At 34.8% G+C, this 17,252-nt stretch overlaps 1 long non-coding RNA gene across 1 annotated transcript; it reads right to left on the bottom strand.

The window, feature by feature from the left end:
- Positions 1-6,067: 6,067 nt before the first annotated feature.
- On the bottom strand, positions 6,068-16,556 carry LOC138915267 (uncharacterized). The gene is made up of 2 exons (XR_011420963.1): positions 16,391-16,556; positions 6,068-7,443 (listed from the first exon to the last, which is right to left on the bottom strand). It is a non-coding gene; the product is annotated as an uncharacterized lncRNA (long non-coding RNA).
- Positions 16,557-17,252: the final 696 nt, after the last annotated feature.

Genomic DNA, 17,252 nt, shown 5'->3' with positions numbered 1-17,252 from the left:
CCCAATTTATCAATTTTTTCTTTTGTTGCTTGTGGTTTTGGGGTCCTATCTCAGAAGATTTGCTTAACCCAAGATCACTAAGATTCACTTCTCTCTTTTCTTCAAATATTTTTATGGTTTTAGCTCTTATATTTAGGTCTATGATTTATTTGAAGTTAATTTTGTGTATGATGCAAAGAATGGATACATCTTTGTTATTTTTGCATGTGATATCCTGTTGTCCCAGTACCATTCTTTCCCACAATGAATATTCTTGGCACCCTTGTTGAAAATCTATTGACTTTATTTGCAGATGACATGACCTAGTGTACATTAAAGATTAAAGAATACGTGAAAAAGCTTTAGAACTAACAAATGATTTCAGCAAGTTTTGAGGACACCAGATCAATATACAAAAATAAATTGCATATCTACACACTAACAATGGACAATTCTAAAATGAAATTAACAGTAGCATAAACATTTAAAATAGTGTCAAAAAGAATAAAATATTCAGGAGTAAATTTAACCAAGGAGGTGTAAGACTTGTACACTGAAAGCTACAAAATATTGCTGAAATAAATTTAAGAAGACCTTTATAAATGGAAAGAATGCCATATTCATGGTTCATAAATCTTAATATTGTTAAGATGGCAGTCTTTCCCAAATTGATCTACAGATTTCAGATTCATCAAAACCCCTATCAAAGTTTCAATTCTCCAGCTGGCTCTTTGCAGAAACTGAGAAGATGATCCTAAAATTCATATGAAAATGAAAGGGATCCAGAATATGCAAAACAACCTTTAGAAGAAGAAAATAGTTGGAAGAGTCACACTTCCTGATTTCAAAGCTTAGTACAAAAGTAGAGTAGCCAATACAGTGTGGTACTGGCATAAAGAGAGACATATAGATCAATGGAATATAAATGAGTCCAGAAATAAACCCTCACATTTAGAGATAGTTTTACTTATTTCTTCCCAAGTGGAATGACATTTGCCTAATTGCCCTGACTAGAACCTCTAGTGCAATGTTGAATAGAAGTGGTGAATGTGGACATTCATACCCTATTCCTGCTCTTATTCAGAAAGCATTCAATTTCACAACTAAGTATGACGTAAGCTATGGGATTTTCATAGATGCCCTTTCAGGTTAAGGAAATTTTCTTCTATTTCTAGTCTGATAAAGGCATTTTCGTAAGAGGACGTTGGAAATAGTCAAATGCTTTTTCTGTATCTATTGAGATGATCATGTGATTTTTGTTCTTTATTCTATTCATATGGTGTATTACATTAATTGATTTTCAGATACTAAACCAATCTTGCATTCCTGGAGTATAGCCCTCTTGGATATGGTGTATGTTTTTCTTAAGCGTTGCTGAGTTTGGTTTGCTAATATTTTATTGAGGATTTTTTTTTTTTTTGCCTGCAATCATAATTGGTATTGGTCTGTAGCCTTCTTTTCTTGTGATGTGTTTGTCTTATTTTGGTATCAGGGTAATACTGGCCTCATAGAATGAACCAAAATATGTTCCCTCTTCTTCTACTTTTTTGAAAGAGTTTTTGAAAAGTTGGTTTTAATTATTCTTTAAATATTTGGTAAAACTGACTAGGAAATCTTAGCTGAGATTTTCTTTGGAGGAAGATATTTAATTACAAATTCAGTCTCTGCTTGGCGAATGTGTATTTGGATTTCTATTTCTTCTTGTATAAGTTTCATTAGTTTGTGTCCTTCTAGGAATTTGCCTATTTCATTTAAATTATCTAATTTGTTGGCATAGAGTTATTCATAGAATTAACTTATAATCTTTTACTATTTCCGTAAGGTCAGTAGAAATGTCCTCTCTTCATTCCTGATTTTAGCAACATGTCTTCTCTCTTTTTTCTTGGTAAGTTTAGTTAAAGATTTGTCAATATTTTTTATCTTTTCAAAGAGCCAGTTTTGGTTTATTGATTGTCTGTGTTGTTTTCCTCTTTTTGATTTCATTAATTTCCATTTTAATCTTTACTATTTCTTTTTTTTGGCTTGCATAGGTTTAGTTTGTTCTTTTTTTATCAGTGCCTTAAGAGAGAAAGTTATGTTATTGATCTTTTTTCAATTTTACTTTAGTATAATTTGATTAATAAAATTGTATATACTTAAAGCGTACAACATGCTGATTTGACTTGCATTTGCCTTATGAAATGTCACCACGATCTGGTTAATTAACATATCCATTACCTCACATAGTTACCTTTGGGTGTGTGCAAAGAACTACCCTCTTAGCAAGTTTCATTTACAAAGCACAATATTATTAACATAGTCATCATGCTGTACATTAGATCCCCAGAGCTTATTTATCTTATCATGGTAGACTTATCCCTTTGGCCAGCATCTACTCATCTCCCCCAGCCCTCTAGCCCTGGGTAATTACCATTCTACTCTCTGTTTCTATGAGTCCAACTATTTCTTTTTAGATTCCACATCTAAAAATATCATACATTATTTCTCCTCCTTTGTCTGGCTAATTTCACTTAACATAACATCCTCTAGATTCATCCATAGTGTTTCGAATGACAGGCTTTCCTTCTTTCTCATAACAAAATAATATTCCAGTGTATATACATAGCACATTTCTTTATCCATTCATCCATTGACATTTCGGTGGTTTCCATATCTTGGCTATTATGAACAATGCAGCAATGAACATGGGAACTCAGATATCTCTTCAAGATATTGATTTTGTTTCCTTCAGATAAATACTGAGAAATGAGATTGTTGGGTCATATAGTATATATATTTTTAATTTTTTCAGAAACCCTCATAATGGCATACTAATTCCCACCACCAGTGTACAAGGGTTCTATTTTTTACCACATCATTGCCAGCACTTGTTATCTGTTGTCGTTTAGATAAAAGCCACCCTCACAGGTGTGAGGTAGCATTTCTCAGATGATTAGTGATATTGAGCACGTTTTCATGCTGGACACTTACCAAATATATGGCTTACCAAATATACCAAATATTTTCTCCATTCAATGAAGCTGCTCTTTCATTTTGTTGATTGTTTCCTTTGCTGTGCAGAAGCTTTCTGGTTTGATGTAGCACTTCTTGTTTAGTTTTGCTTTTGTTGCTTTTGCTTTTGGTGTTATATCCAAAAAATGATTGCCGAGACCAATATCAAGGAGATGTTTCCTATGTTTTCCTCTACGAGTTTTACAATTTCAATTCTTACATTTAACTCTTTAATCCATTTCAAGTTAATTTTTGTGAGCAGTATGAGACAGAAGTCCTGTTTTATTCTTTTTCATAAGGATATCCAGTTTCCCCAATACCATTTACTGAAGAAACAATCCTTTACCCATTCTTGGTGACCTTGTCAAAAATTAGTTGACCATATATGTATGGGTGTATTTCTGTGCTGTCAATTGTTCTACGTATCTGTTTTTATACCAATGCCATAGTGTTTTAACTCCTATACCTTTTTAATATAGATTGAAATCACGAAGTGCAGTGCCTCCAGATTCGTTTTTCTTTCTCAAGATCACTTTGGCTATTTTGGATCTTTTGTGGCTCCACACAAACTTTAAGATTGCTTTTTTCTCTTTCTGTGAAAAATGCAAGTGGAATTTTGATATGGATTGCACTGAATCTGTAGATCACTTTGGGTAGCATGGACATTTTAACAATACTAATTCTTCTAGTCCATTAAGGCTGGATATCTTATAAATTGTTTGTGCCTTCCTCAATTTGTTTCATCAATGTCTTACAGTTTTCAGTGTATAGATCTTTTACCTCCTTAGTTAAATTTATTTCTAAATATTTCATTCTTTTTGATGCTATTGTAAGTGGGATTGTTTTCTTAATTTCTCTTTCTGATCATTCATTATAAATATATAAAAATGCAACTGATTTTCATATCCTGAATATTTACTGAATTTGTTTATTCGTTCTTACAGATTTTGGTGGAATTTTAGAGTTTTCCTCTTTTTTTTCTTAAAGAATGGCACCTGAGCTAACGTGTGTTTCCAATCTTCTTTTTTTCTTCTTCTTCTTCTATGTGGGACGCTGCCTCAGCGTGGGCTGATGAGTGGGGCTATGTTGGCGCCCAGAATCTGAACCAGCAAAACCCTGGGCCACCAAAGCAGAGTGTGCGAACTTCACTTGGCCACGGGTCCAACCCCTTTCTTTTCTTAATGTAAGTGTCTATCACTATAAAGTTCCATCTTAGAACTGTTTTTGCTGTATCATGTAAGTTTCGGTATGTCGTGTTTCCATTTAATGTTTGCTTATTTTTTTATTTCCCTTTTAACTTCTTCTTTGATTCATTGGCTGTTCAGAAGTGTGTTCTTTAATTTCAACATATTTGTGAATTTTCCAGCTTTCTTCCGTTTATTGATTTCTAGTTTCATACCATTGTGGTCAGGAATACTTGGTATGATTTCAATCTTCTTAAAAGCTAAGATTTGTTTTGTGACCTATCAAATGATCTATCCTGGAGAAAGTTTTATGTGTACTTGAGAAGAATGTGTATTCTGCTACTGTCGGATGGAATGTTCTGTATGTGTCTATTATATCCATTATGATTCCATATTGATTTTCTGTCTGAATGATTTACCCATTTTTGAAAGTGGGGCGTTGAAGTCCTCTACCATTGTCGTGTTATTGTCTATTTCTCTCTTCAGATCTGTTAGCATTTGTTAAATACACTTAGATACTCCAATGCTGAGTGCATATGTATATTTACAATTGTTATATTCTCTTCATGAATTGACTCCTTTATCATTATATGATGACCTTCTCTTGTTACAGTTTTTGACTTAAAGTCCGTTTTGTCTGATATAAGTATAGCTATTCCCGCTCTATTTTCTTTTTGATTTGCATGGAATATCTTTTTAGATCCTTTCACTTTGAACCTATGTGTTCTAAAAGCTGACGTGACTCTCTTGAAGGCAGCACACATTGGGTCTCCTTTTCTTTAATCCATTCAGCCACTCTATGCATTTCGGTTGGAGATTTCAATCCATATACGTTTAGAGTAATTATTGATAGATAGACTTACTAATGCCATCTTATTAACTGTTTGCTGGCTGTGTTGTAGTTTCCTTGTTCCTTTAATCCTCTCTTGCTGCCTTCCTTTGTGAATTTGATTTTCCATAGTGGTATGTTTTGATTCCCACCTCTTTTCTTTTAGGAATCTACTGTAGGTTTTTGCTTTGTGATTACCATGTGGCTGACAAAAAACATCTCTTACTTACAACAGTCTATTTTAAGCTAATGGCAACCTGACATCAATCACATATAAAAACTCTACCCATTACTCCTTTCTACACATTTTGTATTTTGGTTTCACAATTTACTTCTTTTTATATTGTATATCTATTAACAAATTATTGTACATATAATTATTTTTAATTCTTTTTTCCTTAACTTTTGTAACAGAGTTAAGTGATTAACACACTACCATATTACAGTATGAGAGTATTCTGAACTTAACTATAGACTTACCTTTACCAGTGTGTATTATATTTTCATATGTTGACATGTTTCTAATTAGTCTTCTTTCATTTCAGGTTGAAGAATTCCTTTCAGTATGTCTTGTAGGCAAGCCTAGTGATGATGAATTCCCTCGGCTTTCATTTGTCTGAGAGAGTCTTTATTTCCTTTCTAAAGAACAACTTAGCTGGGTAAAATGCTCTTGGTTAGCAGTTTCTGTCTTTGAGCATTTTGAATATATCATCTACTCTCTCTTTTCCTGCAAGGTTTCTTTTAAGAAATCTTCTGATATCCTGATGAGTGTTCCCTTGTATATAAAGAATTCTTTTTCACTTGCTGCTTTTAAAATTCTTTCATTATCTTTAACTTTAGACAGTCTTATTATAATGTATCTTGAAGGATAACTTTTTGGGTTGAAATTTGTGGGGGACCTTGAGCTTCACGAACGTGGATATCCAAATCTTTCCCCAGATTTGGGAAGTTCTCAACTATTATTTCTTTAAATAAGCCTTCTACCCTTATCTCTTTCTCTTCTCCTTCTGGGACTCCAATAAAGCATACATTGTTTTACTCGATGGTGTTCAATAAATCATATGGCTTTCTTCACTCTTTTTCATTCTTGTTTTCTTTGTTCTCTTCTGACTGGTTATTTCAAATGATCTGTCTTTGACTTCATAGATTCTTTCTTCTGCTTGATCAAGATTGCTGTTGATGCTCTCTATTGCAGTTTTTTTCTGTTTATTCATTGTAATCTTCAGCTCCAGAGTTTCTATTTAGTTCTTTTTTTATGATTTCTATCACTCTGTTAAACTTCTCATTTTGTTCATGTACTACTTTCCTGCTTTGATTTGTTTTTCTCTGTTTTGTTGTAGATCACTGAGCTTCATTAAAACAACTATTTTGAAGTCTTTATCATGCAAATCACAGACATACATTTCCTTGGGATCAGTTACTGGAAAACTATTGTGACCTTTTATTGGCATCATGCCTCCTTGATTTTTCATGTTCTTTGATGCCTTGCATTGCTGTCTTCACATTTGAAAAAGCAGTCACTTCCTTCAGTCTTTACTGACTGGCTTTGGGAGAAAAATACCTTCTGTCAGCCCTGCTACTGATTCTGAGGCTTTCTCATATGTTGTCTATGGATATAACTGCTCCACACCTCTTATTCCCTCTTAGGAGGGAATTCTTAAGATTGTTTGCCTTCTATCAATCCTGAAAAGTCAGGCTGTGTGCTGACATCCTCCTTTTTGCTTTCCTTAGGGTGGTGCTAAAAGCTTAAGTTTGTGTGCTTTTTCTCAGTCACACTGTGTTGTGACAACTTTTTGTACATAGCCATCTGTATAGGCTTGCACTCATTGCCCACAGGGGCAAAAACAGGAAGAGTGGAGGATAGAGAGGTAGGTGAAATGTGCAGAAAGTTGAAAGTAGCTGTGGGCCAGTTAGGGGGGATCTGCAGATAAGCCATCCCCAGAGGCTTATAGATGGGCTTCCTGATGGAGTCCATGAAGCAGTTAGTAGGATCCTCTTCCTAAATATAGCCAGTGAGCAGGTGCTGTCTGCATTAATTTGAAAAAGCCAGTGATGATTCTAAGAATCAGCTTCACACTCACCAATAAATGAATGTCTTCTCATTACCCAAAGATCTATTTGAGTGTATCTAGGACTGACCAGTGATTTTCAGAGCTCCTGTGTTTATCATTGTATAAGACAATGTGGAGGATATGGTAAAGGTATGATACAAGGTCTCTAACCTTAAAGAGTTTTTGCTCTATTTGGGAAAATAACTTTAATAAAAAAGGATTAAATAACAAAGTAGATTATAAACACGTCAGAAATTCAGTGATGAAGACCATCGTATGCTGAGGTGGCTAAAAAGTCAAGTCTTAAACAATCCTGTAGTTGGATGTTGCTTTGAATCTGGCTTCCACTACTTCTCAGTGGTATGATTTTAGAGAAATCATTTCATCCCTTGATTCTTGGTCTTCTCATCTGTAAAAAGAAACGATAGTACTTGTGTCATAAAGTTCTTTGGAAGATAAAGTGAGGTGAGGAATCTGAATGTAATGTCTGACATAATATAGGGGCATGATCAACATTAGATGAATTAGAGAAGGATCTGGCCTAGCAAAAGAAAAAAGTAGGAGGAGACTTGCAAGAGGAGAAAGAATAATGTAAGGTTTTGAACTTGAACTAGGACATAAAAAATAGTTTGTTTTCTTTTCTTTTTTATGTTAAAGTATATCTAAAACTCTGATAGTTTTGTCAATTTGAATCAACAATACACTAATTCCTCAGTCATATCAGAAATATTTTCTTTGGAAATATTCGCTAAACATGTGCCAGTTCAGAATATTTTTTAGCAAGGAGGGTGGATGCTACTTGGACCATTGTGTCTATTTCAGATTCTTACTTAGAACCCTGTGAAATGTTACATATTAAAAAATGGAATTCAAAGCGTGTTATTATACATCAGCTCATAAGTGATTTTCCAAATTGTCACCTTTTCCTAATTTTGGATTATGTTTTCTATTTCAAAGTGAAATGTTGGCTTGCTTGGTATTTTTTCTTCTTCTTCAAATCTGGATGCCCAACTGTCGAACTTCTAAAATTTTACTTTCTACAGCAAGATGAACATGTTTTTAGATACACTTTATAAATTTTGCTCTAACTTATTTTGCCAAAGCAGTGGAGTCTTTATGACAGAAGAGACATGCTTGCAACAAACAGAGAAAGGAGAATGAAACCTTTCCAAACACAAGCATTTTATAAATTACTTAAGACATGGAAAGCGTTGCTGGAACTGTCTTTCCAAGAGCTTACAAATTTTCTTTGGCTTTTTTTATGATTCATATTTTAAATTTTACTGCTGTAAAATGTGTTTATAGTTACATTATTAAAATTCATCCAAGAATAAGCAGAGAATTTTGTGAAAGATTCAAATCCATAACATTTTTAGCTCGCAAACAGTCCCTATAGTAATATATAATTGAAACACTACCAATTCTGATACTAGTTATACTACTAGACAATTTAAAATCTGGATCTGCCATTGACTAGCTATCTGGTTTTGAACAAGTCACTTCTTATCCCAGAGTCAGTTTCTCAAGCTGTGAATGGCAATAATAATAAATGATGACCACATAGAGTTCATGAGAATCATATTAAATAGTGAATATAAAATGATTGTAAATGAAAAAGAGCTCATTATGTCTATTATCATTTTTATTAGAGAAAGAAACTGGTGACCATTCAGAACATATAGAAAATTATTTGGGGGATATTGAGAAAGTGAGGTCAATTTTAGCTTAGAGACTCAAAATATGAAGATAAATAATACAGGTGCTATCACAAAACAATACATAATGGAGAACTAAATGAATAGGCTAGGAAACAGACCTATAGGAGTAATTGTTCACCATATAAAAACAGTGTTTTATTTAGTGAAAATTGACTATTTCCTCATTGTCTCCAGGAAAGTTTGTGGAGTGGCAAAGGGCAACAGAAGGGATTCTTTTGCTCACGGGCCATAGGCAAATGATTTGAGAATCATTGACATTAAAAAGACTAACACAGCTTTCAAAGTCTAACTATTTCATGGTAAATGTATCCTGGAGAAATTTCTTACCACTGCCACATTAATTCTCCCTCTCCCTGCTCTCTTAAGCACTTTGTAAAAGGCAATATACACTGGATTCAAACTGGTAGGCTGAATAATGTTTCCGCAAAAGATATCCACATCTTAATCCCTGGAATCTGTAACTTTAAGTTATATGGCCAAAAACGACTTTGCAGCATTTTAAAATGAGGAGATTATCCCGGATTATCCAGGTGGACCCTAAGTGCCATCACATGTATCCTTATAATAGGGAGGCAGAGGGAGTCTTGACACAGAATAGAAAAAGACCGTGTAACAGAAGCAGAGGGAAGTAGAGTCAAAGGGAGAAGGTATTGCAAGATGGAGGAAAGGGACATGAAGGGGACTCTGAAGATAGAGGAAGGGGACATGAACCAAGGAATGCAAGGAATGCAGTTCTAGACACTGGAAAAGGCCGGAAAATGTAGTCTCAAGTAGATCCTTTGGAGGGAGCATGACCCTGTTGGCAACCTGACTTCAGCTCAGTGGTACTTATTTTAGACTTCTGTCCTCCAGAACTGTGGGAGAATAAACTTCTGTTGTTTTAATCCAAGAAATTTGTGATAATTGTTATAGGAGCCATAGGAAACTAATACAGTAGATAAAACACATGCATTTATATCTTTCCTCTGCTAAATCTCCATTAAAAGTAAGAAATTAAAATGTTATAAAACTATAACAACTAAGCAAATAGAAGGAAGGACCATCAACGGACAAGACAATTCAACAAATTTCTGGTAAACGATAACTGGATAGAAATATATGCAGAGGAGACTACATTGTGAAAGAAGATAGATGCCGAGAAGTACCTGAGAGACGTCCTAGAATCAGACGTGGAAGTGGTGATGGATGTAAAGGAGAGACACGCAGGACTAAAAAGAGGAATATTTACTGAAGGTCTATATGAGGTTCACTTAAGCTCCTCAAGCCCGTCTCCTACTTCTATGTTCAGAATGATTTCCAGCCAGACATTCATATCCAGTTTCCAAAAATGAATAGTTTTTTTTTTAAGTAAAACTGAATAAACTTTCTAGAGAGAGCCAAGACAACAAGTCTCCTTGTTGGTACCCAGAGTCAAGTCTTAGCATTCTATTATGTTGAAGAATCCTAGTATAACAACTTCCTGCCCTTTTAGGCCAAAACAAATCCTGCTCTCATGCCTAGAGTACACAGTCAACTAACCATCTTAATTCTTCACTTGAACAATTCTTAATTTTGAACAGGCAACTACACATTACAGTCTTTTAAGGAAAGCCTGCATGAGGAAGTCTAAGATGGAGAAACTGACTCAAGAAACAAGCATTTATCAGGAAAGGTAAAAGAACTTAAATTACAGTTCTAATTAGAACCACACAGATGCCCAAGATGTTTTGTCCTTAAAATAAGAAAAGGATGCTATGAATAAAGAACAGAAAACAAGACAGAACTTGTGATTATAAAAAAATAATAACTCAGAATTAGAATATAAAAATTGGTGAAATCTTCCAGAGTATATTACAAAATAATAAAGACAGAAATATGAGAAGAGGAAAGAAGGTAAATAGATATTCCAATATCAAATTAATAGACTTTCCAAAAAGAAAATGATAAAAAGAAAATTAAAAGAGAAAGTGCAGAAAATCTTCTAGAATTAAATGAAGGAGTTAGTCTTCAAATTTAGAGGCTGAACAAACACTGATAAGTACTTAGACTTATATTGTAAAATTTTTCACATCAAATGTCCTTAAGATTTCCGGAGAAACAGATTTTTTTAAATGTTCTTTAAAAGGTCCAGGATCAAATTGGTGTCAAACTTCTCATAAGCAATATGCAGTGCTTGAAGACAGCAATGTTCTGAGGCAAATAACTTTCAACCTAGAGAAATATATCCAGCAAAGCAACCAATCTAGTGGGAGAGGCAAATTACATACATTTTCAGCATGCAAGGATTTAGAAAATTTACTGCCCTGACTCACTTCCCTGGGAAGTTACTTGAGGGTGAAGTCTAACAAAAAAAAAAAAAGAAAACAAGACAAAGACATGAGATTCAAGAAACAATAGATCAACACCCAGGAGAAGAGTGAATGTAAGTCCCAGGACTGCAGCTGCATGGCAGATCTAGAAAGTAACCAGTTTATTTTGGAGCACAACGATGCAAATTCCAGAAGAAAAACCTCTTGGAGATAAAGAGGACTAACTATGAGTGCCACACTGGAAATATGAAGAATGGGATAAAGGCTAAAAAATCTAAAGAAAGAAAAGACTGTTAGAATTTTGGGGAAACAAGAGCTGTGCAAGAAAGTTACAGAACATTACATATGAAGCAAAACATCAAAGTAGAACAGTAAGTCAATGAGAGTCAAGTGGAATGAGATGGGCTACAAGCAATAGATAGAATAAATATGAATTGTGAAAATATTTTGCTTAAGTTTCTTCCAGCAATGGGGAAAAAAAGATAGTCAGACATTATAAGAAAACTAAATTTAAACAAACGTACTTAAAATACGAAGCAAACAAAAATTATATCACAAATTTTAAGCAATTGGTTGAATACATAAAAAGAGACTCTTCTTTTGAACGTGATACTTAGAGAACTCTCCTTTGGACATCCAAAAATAGTGACTGGCATCTACAGTAGAAATGTAGATGGGAATTATAATTGTAGCTCGTTAAAGAGCTCTGTAGTAAATAACACATCATCAGGATAGTTTAAATCTTGTTTATCAGTTGAACTTTTAGAATCAACCTATATGCAAAACATGAAAGCCTTAATTATGGCTGCCAGAAGTAAAAATACTATAAATATGGGTGAGGCAAAAGTAAAAATGACAGAAATAGAGAGGTTGTTGGCAAAGGGAAATGTGAAATGGAAGGAAGGGTAAGATACTAATACCGTCATCTTACATTGTAGAGTCAAGAGTTATGACTATAATTAAAGGAACAAATGGAGGTTTAAATACAATATTTAATGGAGACAATAAATTACTTAAAATGAGTTAAAGTAATATCAGGGAAAACAAAAAAAGATGATATAATGATATTGCGAGAAAAAGGGCTGATATAACTAAATTAAACTCTATTCCATCATAGCAAGAAGTCAATATATAATGCCTAAAGGTGATAAATCGAAAAAAAAAATCTGTAGTATATTACTTAGCAATTTGGACAATTCTGACGAAAGAACTTTATTTTTTTAAAAAACTTTAAAAATAAAGAGACAACTCTGAAGAAGAAAAAGACAAAATGTTCATACGTATTAAATCTTGATGGTAAAGATACAGAAATATTATCCTTTGTATTTATTTAGAGTTACACACACACACACACAAAGCAGGTTGTGGAGTCAAACGCATATAAATCCCAGAACTAACTAGCCGTATAATTTAAGACATCTTCACTTCTCTGAACATCTGATCTGAAAGGTGAATAATACTATCTATGACACAGCATTGTTCTGAGAATTTAATGAGATTGAATATTTAAAGGGCTCAGTATAGTTTCTGGCACCTGAAATCTAAATTAAGGAGAGCTTTCTCACAAAGTTCCTTCCCCTGGTGTGCAATTAATGATATAAAGTTGGAACCTGAGGTCCACTCATTTGTATTAGCTCAAAAACAGAATTTCAGAAGACAAATAAAAGGGTTTCAAGCTTTGTTTATTATCCAAGCTTTATAAAACACAGCCAGGGCAGGCTAAGGGGGAACCATCTTGACATCGAATTTGTGCAATAACTAAGACAATCATTCAAGGAGCCTTTCATTATAAAAAGTATGAATGATTAACCCTTGCTTACCAAAAATGTCTTAAATGTATGATTCTGTAACAACTCTTGTTGACTATTTCAAAGACTCCATGACTGCATACCATTAGTGCCCCCATCAAGCAATTAATAAATTTCTAGTAAACACCTACTAAATGCTGAGTACTACTGAATAGTGTCCTCCAGGTTCTTATGATATGGTGGAATATACACAAAAAGATACACACCGTACAGTTTATTGTGAGTTCCAAATGACCATCTTCAACTTTAGACTTGTCCTTGAGGATTATAATTAATATCTCCACTACTAACAAATGGAGGAGGGCGTTACAATGGAAATAGCACTATGGTTAATGTCAAGAGACCTGGTTTATAAGCCAACTGTTTGGATGACACTATTACGTCCTCACTTAGTCTCGCTGAGACTCAAGTTGTTCACTAGTAATATACCACGTAGCCTGACCACCTAGGCGCTGCTGTGAATGTTAAAACGAGTTGACACATGAGAAATTGCTCTTGAAGGAAACAGACTCTTTCTGGGAAGCTGCTCCCAGCTGTGTCCAAAACAGTTGCTAAATGTTCATCGGTTTCCCCCGAGCAGATCCTCCAGCTTTCTTCCTCTCATTTCAGAAACTGATTTTAACCTTCTTCTCTCTCCTTCTAGGCCCCTCTCCTGCAGCAGTTACTAAAGACAAGATCAAATCAGCAGAATTGTCTTTCTTTCCATGGTGACAGAATTACCTTTACTTGTGTGTGTAAATGCCTGAGGTCAGAAATACAGCCTAGGACTCCTGACTCCAATCCCATTACTCTTATAATGGCATACTGCATATCTCTCTACTCATAGATGACTAGAGCGGGAAGAAAAGGCACTTCGAAGTAGAAATTAAATAGCCCACTACCCAGCATTGCCACCTCACCTCTGCTCACCTATTAGTTACTTATTGAGAGGTGAAAGCATCTTAATTCCATATCTTGACAATACTGGTTGGCCAAATATCAACTTTCTCCTATTCTTTTCCCTTTCCTCTATACATCAATATTTAATGTCATTGTTTAAAGTCTGAAAATACTTATGATATATCAATAAATATAGAGGAGTTGTATTATTGTTCTCATGTGGTTATTTTACATGAAAAATTATTTCCTTTAGCTAAGTGTAACTGCTGGCGCTACAATGAAAGAAAGCCAGACTTTGCAAACTTGAAACTATGAAGACCACACTGTTGTCTGAAGCTCTAGAGACTTGATGACTTCCAAATCCAGAGAGTCAGGCTGAACTTTGCATAGATAATCTTGTTGGTACAAGCTCTTATAGCCTCATATAACTCCACGTCTTTGTTTCTAGGCAACCAGAAAGACAGAAATATGACAACCTCATATTTTTAATGTAGAATCATGCTGGCTTCAAGATCATTTATGTAATATTTCAGCACTTCATATAAGCTTATAGGCTTAAATTAGGCCCTGGTTTATTAAAAAAAGTAAAGAACTATAGTTTGCTTTCCATTCAATCAATATTTGTAGGGTTCTAACTATGTGTCACGCACCATTTAAGGGAGAAAAATAAGGCAAGATCTCTTCCCTAAAAGATCTTACAATTTAAGGGGGAATTCTAAACAGATAAAAATATCTGAGCCAGACTGTTATAATATGTGTTACAAGACAGAGATTTTTGCACTTGCTAATTTCTTCATTTATTTACTTATTGTAATTATTAAGTGCCTCCTATAGGCCAGAGTCTCTACTAGATATAGGGACCAAAATATAAACGCAGTAGTGTCTTTGCCTTCCAAGCTTAGGATCTAGTGAAGGAAGCGGGCAATAAGAGACTGATTTTACAACAGCGGATGATAAGTCCTACATTAGATGTTCAGATAGAATGTGTGGCAACACATAAGAAAGACATTTTGGCCCTGTCCTAGACAATCCCCTCTACTTGAAATGCATTCTCCACCCCTTACTTTACACACATAGTCCTTTGCCATCCTGGTAATCTACTCACTCTAAAAAACTAAGCTCAATTCTCAACTTCTCTGACGTCACCTTTGCTGCACACTAAAGGCAAATTTAGTTGCTCTATGCCCCATACACATATCCTAATGCTTAACAAATAGTTAGGATATCTGTAGGGCTTTTTTTGTTTTTTTGTTTTTGTTTTTGTTTTTTGAGGAAGATTAACCCTGAGCTTTTTGCTGAGGAAGATCGGCCCTGAGCTAACATCCGTGCCCATCTTCCTTTTCTTCTTTACGTCGGACGCCTGCCACAGCATGGCTTGAGAAATGGCGCGTAGGTCTATGCCTGGGATCAGAACCAGCGAACCCCAGGCCGCCAAAGTGGAGCGTGCATACTTAACCACTGAGCCACCGGGCCAGCCCCATGTAGTTTTTTTTTTTAAGGAATGACTTTGCAGTGAGAATACTAACTGACACCTTACTAAATCATTTAGTTTGCTAAGACCTGTCCCCTTCCCCTTGAGGAACCAACGAATATTGGTTACTAACCATATGTGAGCACTGACATTTAGTAGTTATTAAATCTGACCCTTCATGATGTCTAAACTACATAAATTAAGTCTGACACAAGTACAACATATTTCCAACTTACTGTGGACCACTCTAAGTCTAGCATGTTAATGCACCCAGTTCAATAGCTGGAGCATCCTGCCTGGTGAGCCCTTAAACAAATATCAAGTACTTATGAAGTTAATGCTAAATGTTTGTTTTTTCCAGTTCTGTAAATGTGAAAAAGAGAAATCTCTCCATGCTGTCATACTATACATCTGTCAGGCTTACTAGCACACAAAGAAATTTCCCATTCTTCCCACAAATTATATTGTTAACTGGTCTAAAATATCTGCTGTTTGAGAGGTGACATTAAGCTTCAGTTGTCTAAAGAAATATTAGCCCTAGAGCAATACCCCTCTCAGGAACTCTCTCCTTGCTAACTATTTTTCTTATGGAATCTATTTTTAGTTTTCTTTTCTTTGCTCCTCTTTTTCTCTTTGAAATCCTGGCTTTATTACCTTTACATGTTTCAGTGCATGCAGTCTCAAAATTATATTAAATTACCAAATTTATAGCAGAGTTGTTGCAGATCGAAGTGTTTGCTTAAAATATTCGGAAGCAGTTTACCCTCCTTTAGAAAGCCAATTTAGTCGTCCTTCAAGATCTATTTATGTAAAGTGAAAAACACACACACACATCTTCTAAGCAGAGAATTGTATATACAAAACAAAGATAGCAGAAATATCCATAAATTCACAAAATTTTAAATGCAAAATTTATTTAGAAGCAATACAATGTTATAATTAAAAATGAAACCAAAAAGTGAATAGCCTCTGTCTGTATTTTGGTTACCTATTGCTGTATAACAAAATAGCCCAAAACTCGGGGGCTTAACCAGTGGTTTAGTGTTATGTCTCATAGTTCCTTGTGTTGATTGGGTTCAATAGGGTGGTTCTTACTCGGGGGTCTCTCATTGGATTCAGTTAAATAGCAGCTGGGCTGGAGCCATATCAAGGTTTAATTGACCTAGACATCCAAGATAACATCTTCACTCACATGTCTTCACCTCAGCTGGGTTGACAGGAATAGCTGGAGACTGTCCATATGTCTCTCCTTCTTGATGTGGACTCACTGCTTGGCTTCTTTGGGCATTTTCTCACAGCACGGTGGCAGCTGACTTCTCCCAGAGTGCTTGTTCCAAGAGACCTAGGCAAAGAACTGCAAGGCCTCTTATGACCTCGCTTCAGAAGTTAGGTAGCATCACTTCCACCACATTCTACTTGTTAAAAAACAAGTCACAGAGCCACCCCAGATTCAAGGAGAGGGAACTTCACAAAAGCATAAGTACTGGGAAGCATGGCTCAAGGGTGGACCATCTATGAAGACCAGCTGGCCGGATCTCTGATAGTGTTTGTTTAACCATAGTGATATTTTAACTGAGTTCTAAATTATATGCCAAATGGGTGGTGCTCAAAGAGTTAGCAGAGAACACAAACAGACAAATAACTCAATGGATTTTATAGGGAAATGTCTCACAATAACAATTAATATTAGCAAATGAAAGTGTACTTGACTTTTAATTTCCTGTATTTGTAAGTAGTTCACATAAATAAAATTTATAGATAATTCTTAAATCCTCATCTGTGTCAATATTATCATCACTATTTCTTTAAAAAATAACTTTATAAATAAAGTAATAAAAAGCATGTTGCATATCTCAATAAAAAGGTTGTTTAAGAAAAAAGCATTTGATGCATTCGAATTTTCTCTTTTGCTCTGGTACACATTCTAACAAGCAGTAGGCAGGCAAAAAAGCATTAAACGATAACATGCCTAAAAGATGGTATAGAAAAATGAAGAGAGTTATTCCTTCCTGTGACTACAAGAAATATAACAAAATGGGCTAAGGTTTTAGGGA

This window comes from Equus caballus, chromosome 8, assembly GCF_041296265.1.
Source record: "Equus caballus isolate H_3958 breed thoroughbred chromosome 8, TB-T2T, whole genome shotgun sequence".
In the NCBI taxonomy this organism is placed as follows: domain Eukaryota; kingdom Metazoa; phylum Chordata; class Mammalia; order Perissodactyla; family Equidae; genus Equus; species Equus caballus.
The sequence above is the reverse complement of the archived record's forward strand: the minus strand, read 5'-3'. Positions and strand labels throughout refer to the sequence as shown.